This window comes from Calonectris borealis, chromosome 1 (genome assembly GCF_964195595.1).
Source record: "Calonectris borealis chromosome 1, bCalBor7.hap1.2, whole genome shotgun sequence".
NCBI classification, from domain to species: Eukaryota; Metazoa; Chordata; class Aves; order Procellariiformes; family Procellariidae; genus Calonectris; species Calonectris borealis.
Genome location: NC_134312.1, coordinates 73517232 through 73527120, shown reverse-complemented (window position 1 = coordinate 73527120; position 9889 = coordinate 73517232).

Below are 9889 nucleotides of genomic sequence, written 5' to 3'. Positions count from 1 at the left end.
GGAGGCTGAGGGGAGACCTCATCGCGCTCTACTACTACCTGAAAGGAGGTTGTAGCGAGGTGGGTGTTGGTCTCTTCTGCCAAGTAACTAGCGATAGGACGAGAGGAAGCAGCCTCAAGTTGCGCCAAGGGAGGTTTAGATTGGACATTAGGAGAAATTTCTTTACTGAAAGAGTGGTCAGGCCTTGGAACAGGCTGCCCAGGGAAGTGGTGGAGTCACCATCCCTGGAGGTATTTAAAAGACGTGTAGATGAGGCCCTTAGGGACATGGTGTAGTGGGTATGGTGGTGTTGGGTTGACAGTTGGACTCGATGATCTTAGAGGTCTTTTCCAACCTTAATGATTCTATGATTCTATGATTCTACTCTAACGTGAGAAGTGTGTCAAAGTAAGGAAATAAATTGGCATGTGATAAACTGCCCAGCAATGCCTATAGTTTCATATGGGCTGCTCAAAATGAGTTGAAGCTTTTGTGGTCTGGTTTACCTTAGAGTTTTCAACATATTAGTAAGTATAATTTTCATTCCAAAACTGACCTTCAATGCTTTTTTTCCTCTTGGAGGAAGGGATAAGCTATAAAAGATAAAACTACTAATTGTGTTCACCACAGAAAATGATGCTGTTTTATGGCCGTTGCCTTTTCAGACATTCCTGTTGCTATCATGACATCAATCACAGTCTTCAAAACAGTCACTTCCTGACGGCAGTTAGTTATAAATACTTTCATTTTGTCTTTTTTTTAAGGAGTAACTTTTTTTCCTAGCATTGAAGGTAATTTCACAGTCCAGACAATTGCTGGCCATTTTGGTCATAAACTAAATTCTGTTCTCTGAACACAGCCCATTCCACTGTAAATTACCTGAGTAAATGGCCTGACCTAAACAGTGCAAGAAATTGGATAGACTTGCGTCATCAAGTACAAGAATACCTTCCAAGGATTTTATTCTGCAGTATATGATAAAAGACGGGAGAAATTCTCATTTTACTTAGAGCGTTTGCTTGTGCAAACTAAGGAAAGCTGTTGCTGCCTCCATTCACAAAAAATGTAAAAAGCCATTTTGGACACAGTGCGGCAAATGAAGATCGTGAAAATAGTTGCTCACGATTACAGCATACCTTCTTTTTCCTAATTGACAGCAAGGAGATCATAAGTGCAGATCTGTAAAAACTTTTCCAGATTAATAACGTTTAGTTGGTGTAGGGGATGTAATGAACTTGGCTTTAGTGTCAGTAACCCATTGCGAATTCAGTCCTGACACTTCTTACCAAGTTCAGTGCCTATGCATTGGAAAGGAGTGGCAGAGGATGAGAGACCATGAAAGTAGATGGCAGTCATTAAGTAGGTTTTATTCTTTATTAAACGAGAACTCTTAATGTTCTCTGAGGAACTCTGAAAATCATTGTGCACCCATCATGGTGCCTATGTCGCTTGTATCAGCGTGTGCGTAACCTTCTATGCATGACTTTGCTTATCTGACACTCACAATCCAAATATAAATGTGACTCTCATAACCACCCCAAACTCCAATAGCCAAATCCTTGCTGCAGTCCATAGATGGAGTGGGTATTGATCTGGATGAGTCCTTGTAGAAATTCTGGAAGAAATCCACTTGTCTGTAAAGCACAATCATTTTTCTATGAAGGGAAAAAAATGACATATACAGTTACAGGTTGACTGGGTCTCTGCTACCCTGCATCCTCTGCTAAATGGCCGCTGTGCTTTGGCACAGAGCAAAGCCTGCTAGATCATGACTCTGTTGTGAAAAGCCGACCGCGCTGCCTGCCAATGGTGATGCACTTTGCATTTCTATCATCCTTCCTTTTCTGCAAGTGTGTTTGGGCACCTCAGATGTCTGTAGGCCTGTGTTGATATGGGCTGAGATGGTAGGTTTTGTCTGGGAATATGAGTAATGTATCACTCATGAATAATGAATTGATGTACAGAATATGACAATAAAGCCTTTATAGCGATACGTACTATAAGGCATTCTTTTTTTTCCATTTTGAGGAATGTCTTCCATTCCTCAAGCAGATAGAAAAATTGTTTAGGCGGCGAGAGCAGAGGGAGGCAAGAGGTGTGCGATCCACTGATTGAATGGTAAAGGTGAACTGAAAATTATATACCATTTGATTGGCCTTTGGAAGGCCTTTATCAGAGAAGTGATAAAGCCTTAAAAGAGCACCAAACATTTTACAAGCTGAGTGACATTAAAGATTCCAAGCAGATTTTTTGTCAGTTAGTACTTGGTTCACATAAAGGCAGAAGATGTAATATCATTGTGGTTAATCTGAATGATTTTTAAAACTACAGACTTGCTTCTGGAAAAACACTTGAATGTTTTGGCTGGTTCATTATGATTCCAGTAAGAAAAGCACTCAGACTCTGTAAAGTGTCACTTAAAATGACGTTTATTGGAGCTAACACTGTAAGAAGAAAGAGGATAGTATAGAAAATCTCACATCCCTCCAGACGCTGGGAGGCTCAAGTTGTGCAGCATTGGATGGGTCTCCAACGAGGCAGGCGCACCATACAGATCCTGTCTGTGGAAAGGATTCCCAGCACTGTGGTCTTTTGAGCTCTTACAGGATTTTCTTACAAGAAAACATTTCTATTCATCATTTCTACTGTCAAACAAAAGGGATGTTCACATAAGAACTCGTTGCTCCGCTCTTAGATAAAGGCGAGGCCACGCAGGTGGTGTAATCGCCAGTGCTGAGTGGGAGCTGACGGCAGGCTCCTCGTTACAATTAGCTGGCTAGGTTCGTCTTGTGGCCAAGGGATGTGTGCCGCACAGCGCGGCCTGAAAGCCAGGCTGTATGTGCAGCACTGTACAGCACAGGCTTGGGCCAACCCAGCTGTCAGCTGTTTTGTGGATCACTAACTCCTCGATGTACAATGATCTTCCGGTCAGGATGACTAACTTCCACCCCTTGATCCACGTACAGTTGACCTTTCCTACAGATACTGTAAACTGCGATTATACCAGTAAGTTTTTTTGGCTACTAGAAAGATTATTTTACAAAAAGCAATTACTAAAATTAATAATACAAGAGTAGTAAAACAAATATTGATTGTGAGTGTTAGTGTAGGATAGCAGTCACCTAGGCTAGGACCATCAGAGAAGTCCTGCCATCAGGTTCCACCCCTCATCCAATGTACCCTAAGACACAGTAGTGCAAATTTCACCAAACAGTCCAGTTATGTGATGTAGTAGATGAAGAGGAGCTTTGGTGCTGCTGGAGGGCAGAGATGTCCGGCACTTCATGTTCACTGCTATACAGCATGCAGGGATCAAAAGCAATACTGTGAGGCTCCACACAGCAGTTCTGCATGAGATAAAAAAAGACTTTTACATACAGCATAAGTTCAGATATGTAATGATGGATGTTGCTTGCTCCTTTAGGATTAAGTATGTGGCTCCTGGTCCATGTGTCCTATCTGCAGGGACGAGTTTCCCTTGAAGAGTCTGGTGTTTGCACTTGCCTCTGACTCTCGAGGGGTCATTGGGCTCTGTCAACATCCTGGACTGCACCTCATAGTGCTGATGTCCCAGCAGAAGACGCTAGGATAGGAGCTATAACCTTGGAAGCAAGCTTTGCTATTCAATTCTTTACAACCTGTAATAGCACTGTTGGCCAGTTATGGAGAGTGTGAGAGGGGAGCCGTGCATGCACCTGCTCTTTTAATAAGGTATTGGTCCGTTCCGTTAGATCAGCTCCTCTGATATACCCTGTGTCCTTCGTGCTCGGCCACCCAGACCATTTGGCCTCTAAAATGAGACCCATTGTCCGACTGGATGCAGGCAGGTGGGCCTGTCCCCTGGCTAAGTAACCGCAGGCCTTTCAGTGTTCCTCTCTGGTCGGCATGTGCAACTGGGGGCACAGTAGCTGGTATATGTATCTACCGTCACCAGTATGTTCTGTAATCCCTGCGCTTTTGGTAAAGGTTCAGTATAATCCGTTTGTCCGGAATGACCAATAACAGGGCCTCACTGAAGCTGCTGGTAAGACTCCTGAGGTAACTTTTTAGCTTTCAGTATTGCACAAACTGCACGCTGCCACATTTATATGTACATCAACACCAAGGTGTCGGGACCTCTCATGTGCCTGCTAAGCAAGGGTTTCCTCATCGGGAAAAGAGTACAGGGAGACAGAGCATGAGGAGATAAAGTAACATTCCTAATTTGAGTGGACAGATCTGCTGTGGCATTGTGGTCCCTCTCTTCCCCAAGGGTGACGTCACCTTGGGTGACGTGAGCATCAACTTGTCAAACCCACAGGTTTGAATTCCCATTTTTTTTTTGCCTTCTGCTTCCATGAGCCCTGACTCCACAATGGTTTCCTGTGTACTGTCCACTTGTCCACTTGTCGCTTACTAACCCCTATGGCTCATCCCTTATACATTGCCCATCACTCTGCACTTGTATTGCCTCCTCTCCCCTCTTTGCCACGAACTCCAAGGTGCTATATCATCACCTGATACTAGGCTTTACAAAGGTTTGTGGGGTTGACTGGGACCTAACACAACAACGTGGGAGACAGAGTGTTTAGCCTGTTCAAAAGCGGCTTTTTTGTCATCTCCCATACAAACTGGTTCTTCGGCTTTGTTAAATTGTTCACGGTGTTTTGCCCCAGGAGAATGCTGATTCTTTTTGGATCTCAACAAGAAAGGCACTAACACTCTCAGGAAGAATTAATAACCCAGAAAAGGTAATAGCAAGTTAAAAAATAGCAAGTTATATTCTGTCTGATGCTGGGGACCCTGAGATGATACAGCATCAGATGGACTCTGACGAGGGCACTACATATATATATTTATACATATATATGAAGAGAGCAAAAAAAAAATGTATAAAGGAGTGTAAAAACATGTCTGTATTTTTTATTTATACCTAGATACACTTTATATATGCATATTCATATAAGTATGTACATACACATATATAAAGATATATAACATACATTAAATATATATATCCATAAAAGTGTTGGTATAAAACATGCTTTAATAAGAGCTAATGAAATGAATATTTAATGAAATTAAATTCGTTAGTGCAATGACCATTTAAATGCCAACAGAAAGGAATTAAATAAAAGTAAAAAGTGGGCTTGGGGGCCCCCACTTCACAAAGCTGCTGAACAGGCTTTAGCATGTCTGGGGAGGGGGGGAGATCAAGAGGGCAGGGGGTGTCACAAGGGTGGGGTACATGAACAAGTTAGAACGTGCCTGAAGGCTACAGACCCATCCTATGTGGCCCTGTGCAAAGGAGAGAGCAGTTCTGGGAGCTGGACCAAGAGGTTCGCTGACCTGGTCCCAGCCCAACAGCATGGCCATGCAGTGTAACTGGGGCAAACTTTGGGTTTGCTGCAAGACACAGGCAACACTGTCGGTGAAAATGGAAAACCAGAACAGAATGCCAACTTCAGAAGAACGTGTGCCTGGGGACAGTAAGGAAAAGCCCCACAGGCATTTCCCAGTAAGACCACATGAAGCAGAAGAACTGGGTGAAGGGCCTGTGAGTCAGAAACTGAGGTTTCATATGGAGAGGGTGGGGAGTGGTGGGGACTTCCCATTGCCAAAGGTTGTTGGGGGGTCTGACAGATGCCTGCAAGACCATTATGGGGTACAGGCTTGTGCTGAATGTGTTTCTTTGTCCTTAGAGCAATGCTGCAAATAAGAGGCAGAAGGCAGAGCATGCAATCAAGACGGCCCTGTTAGGTGATTACTGCAGAAGCAGCAAGACCCAGGCTTTGGGACACATCCTGCAGACCCATGCTCTTAGAGACCACAGCTACTGCAAGACCCAAGAGAGCAGTGAGAGCAATGGGAGTGTTGCAGAGCTGAAAGACCATGATTGTTTTCAGGCATGGAGGAACAGCAGGCAGTGGTGCTGTTAGTTCTGGGGCCTGGAACAGATCCTCCTGGAAGACATGTCGAAACATATGGAAGATAGGGAGGCAATTAGAGACAGCCAACATGGCTTCACCAAGAGCAAATCGTGCCTGACTAATCTAGTGGCCTTCTCTGATGGAGTGACTGCATCAGTGGACAAGGGAAGAACACGGATGTCATCTACGTAGACTTCTGTAAGGCCTTTGGTACAGTCCCCCACAGCAGTAGATGATCTGCTCAGCTTGGTGGCAGAGTATCGAGAGGAAGTGGACAGGTTAAGGAGCATCAGGGCGTCTGAGAACGAGATAGACAGGTGGAACCATGCTCTGCCCTCCCTGAGACAGAAACAGGAACATCAACCAGAAAAAACACAAGATCAAGGGGATCCTGTATCCTCCCCCCACCAAGCAGAAGGCAGTAACTTAAAGGAAAGGAGTGAATGGAGGCAAGTTCTACACTCGGGGTGGCAGGCAAACCCCCTCCCTGCCTACTTCACCTTCCCATGTGCCTCTATACAACATGTATGAGGCTCTGGATTTGGAAGGCTAGTCAACTGATGATGTGGATGATGGTCCATCCACACCAGAGGTGTTGCCAAGGTCAGAAGGGCCTACCCCCCATATCATGACCCCCTCCATGAGGAAAAAAAGACAGTTATAGTTGTAGGTGACTCCCTTCTGAGAGGAACAGAGGGTCCAATATGCCGGACAGACCCTCCTCTTAGGGAAGTCTGCTGCCTCCCTGGGGCGCAGGTTAAGGACATCACTAGGAAACTTCCTAGCCTGGTACGGCCCTCAGACTATTACCCATTATTGCTCTTCCATGTGGGTGACAATGAAGCTGCAACAGGTAGTCTGAGGGTGATCGAAAGAGACTTCAGGGCCTTGGGACGATTGGTAAGGGGATTCGGGGCACAGGTAATTTTTTCCTCTATCCTTCCCACTGCCCAGTTGCGTGGACAGTGACATTAGAAGAAACAGATGGACTTGTGGAAGGATTTTTATTAAATAATGGACATCCTATGAACATTCCAAGCACTGAGGATTTGTTAACAGCAGTATAAGGCAAAGGGTTGCTAAAGAGCAATTGTAGTTTTAGAGTCTCTGAAGCGATAGCAGAATAGGGAAGCAGGCTGAGGAATGTAACTATCAGTAGATTAGGTAACGGAATGCAGGCGGGGAAAGCGTTCGCGTGGACATCTGCTTTTGACCAATCTGTGTATATTAAGATTCGTGTGCTTGCTGACTGTAACCAATAGAGGATTCGTAGGTGCGCGTGTTAGTGTGGCTGGCTTATAAAAGTAGCGCAGTATTTTGAAATAAACGAGAATGACCATACCCATGTTGGGACTCATCATTACTCCGGGATCGCCTCCCACTCCAACCCCTGGTCACTCCGACATGGATCCAGTCTATTAACACATGGCTCCGTGGCTGGTGTCACTGCCAGAATTTTGGGTTTTTCAATAGCAGGACGATCTACATCGTATCAGGCCTGCTGGCATCGGATGGGATTCATCTTTCTCAGAGGGGGAAGAGTGTCTTTGCTCACGAGCTAGCGGGGCTGATTGACAGAGCTTTAAACTAGACTTGAAGGGGGAAGGGGATAACATCAGGCTCGCCGGTGACAAGCCATGTGACGACATGCCAAGGTTAGAGGGATGGGGTGCTAGCGAGGGCCCTCAGCTTGTTGCTCTGTGATGTACTGGGTACACTGGAGCACGGTTGAAGTCTTACAGAGAGGAGCCAGGGGCTCCTGAGGTAATAGGAACCAACAGGGGAACACCAGTGAAATACCTCAAAGGAATTAAGGTGTGTTCCTCTAAAAAGGTGACATGGCTGACAGCCCAGCTGAAGTGCCTCTACATCAATGCACACAGCATGGGCAACAAACAGGAGGAGTTAGAAGCCACTGTGCTACTAGAAAGCTATGACCTAGTTGCCATTACTGAAACTTGGTGGGACGAATCTCATGACTAGAGTGCAGCTATCGATAGCTACAGGCTGTTCAGAAGGGACAGGTGAGGAAGGAGGGGCAGAGGGGTTGCCCTCTATGTCAAGAAATGGATAGATTGTGAAGAGCTGTCTCTGAAGAATAGCCATGAGCGGGTTGAAAGCTCATGGGTAAGAATTAGAGACCGAGCCAACAAAGGGAACCTTGTGGCTGGTGTTTACTACAGGCCACCCGATCAAGGGGAGCTTATTGATGAAGCCTTCTTATTCCAGCTACAGGAGGCATTGCGCTCACAGGCTCTCATCCTGCTAAGGGACTTCAACCACCTGAAATCTGCTGGAAAAGTAGCACGGAGAGCTGTAGACAATCCAGGAGACTCGAGGATAACTTCTTAGGCCAGGCAATAGACAGCCCTACCAGAGGGGATGCATTACTGGACCTGTTGGTCACCAACACAAGTGAGCTAATCAGAGAGGTCCAGATTGGAGGCACCCTGGGCTGCAGTGATCATGGTAGAGTTCGCAGTCCTGAGGGATATGGGACAGGCGAAGAGTAAAGTCAGGAAGGACCCTGAATTTCAGGAAAGCAGAATTCCAGCTGTTCAAGCAATTAGTCAATGGGACCTGCTGAGAAACTGCCCTCAGGGACAAGAGAGCAGAACAGAGCTGGCAGATCTAGTTACAACAGACGAGGAGATAGGCTGAGTTACTCAACAACTTTTTTGTCTCAGTCTTCACTGGCGATCTCTCTTCCCACACCTCTCGAGTGGATGGACCTCAAGGCAGGGACTGGGGGAGGAAAGTCCCTCCCACTGTAAGAGGAGATCAGGTTCGAGATCACCTGAGGAACCTGAACATACATAAGTCTATGGGACCTGACGAGATACATCCCAGAGTCCTGAGGGAATTGGCTGAGGTAGTTGCCAAGCCATTTTCCATGATATTTGAAAAGTCATGGCAGTCAGGTGAAGTCCCTAGTGACTGGAAAAAGGGAAACATTGCACCCATTTTTAAAAAGGGTAGAAAGGAGGACCCTAGGAACTACTGACCTGTCAGCCTCCCCTCTGTGCCTGGGAAGATCATGGAACAGATCCTCCTAGAAGCTATGCTAAGGCACATGGAGGACAGGGAGGTGATTCGAGACAGCCAGCATGGCTTCACCAAGGGCAAGTCCTGCCTGACCAACCTAGTGGCCTTCTATGATGGAGTGACTATGTCAGTGGACATGGGAAGAGCTACAGATGTCATCTATCTGGACCTCTGTAAGGCCTTTGACACGGTCCCCAACAACATCCTTCTCTCTAAACTGGAGAGGTATGGATTTGATGGATGGACTATACAGTGGGTGAGGAATTGGTTGGATGATCACATCCAGAGGGTAGTGGTCAAACGGCTCAATGTCCAGATGGAGATTGGTGACAAGTGGTGCCCCTCAGGGGTCCATATTGGGACCAGTACTGTTTAATATCTTCATCAACAACATAGACAGTGGGATCGAGTGCACCCTTAGCAAGTTTGCAGATGACAGCAAGCTGAGTGGTGTGGTTGACATGCCTGAGGGGTGGGATGCTGTGACCTCGCGCTCCCCCTGCCCCCGACCTGACTTTTTCTCGTAACCCTGCTCAAGTGATAACCACCTGTGGCGACCCTGATGAATGCGCCTGGTTGTGATGGATGCAGATAACAACACAATAGGCGATGCATTCACCTAACCAAAGTGCTGATCAACGTCTGATTCCAGAAAAATTCGGAAGAAACTAACGTCTGCCGTCAGTATGCAAATAGGACTATGAGTCAATCATCTTACCCCCATAAATAGTGGGCAGCCCAAGAGCCCTTTGAGCTTTCCTGCATGGCAGTGGGCTGCACGCCAGGATCTCCCCTTGAGTAGGGATGCCTCTCAGGGTTACTCCTCGAGGTTGAGAGAATCCTTATCGCACCAGATACTCATTTAAGTGAATTGGGAATAAGTGCACTGAAACTTTGAAAACTTAGCTAAATGATATAAAGGATTGATTGTGTATATACATAACCCTTTAGACATA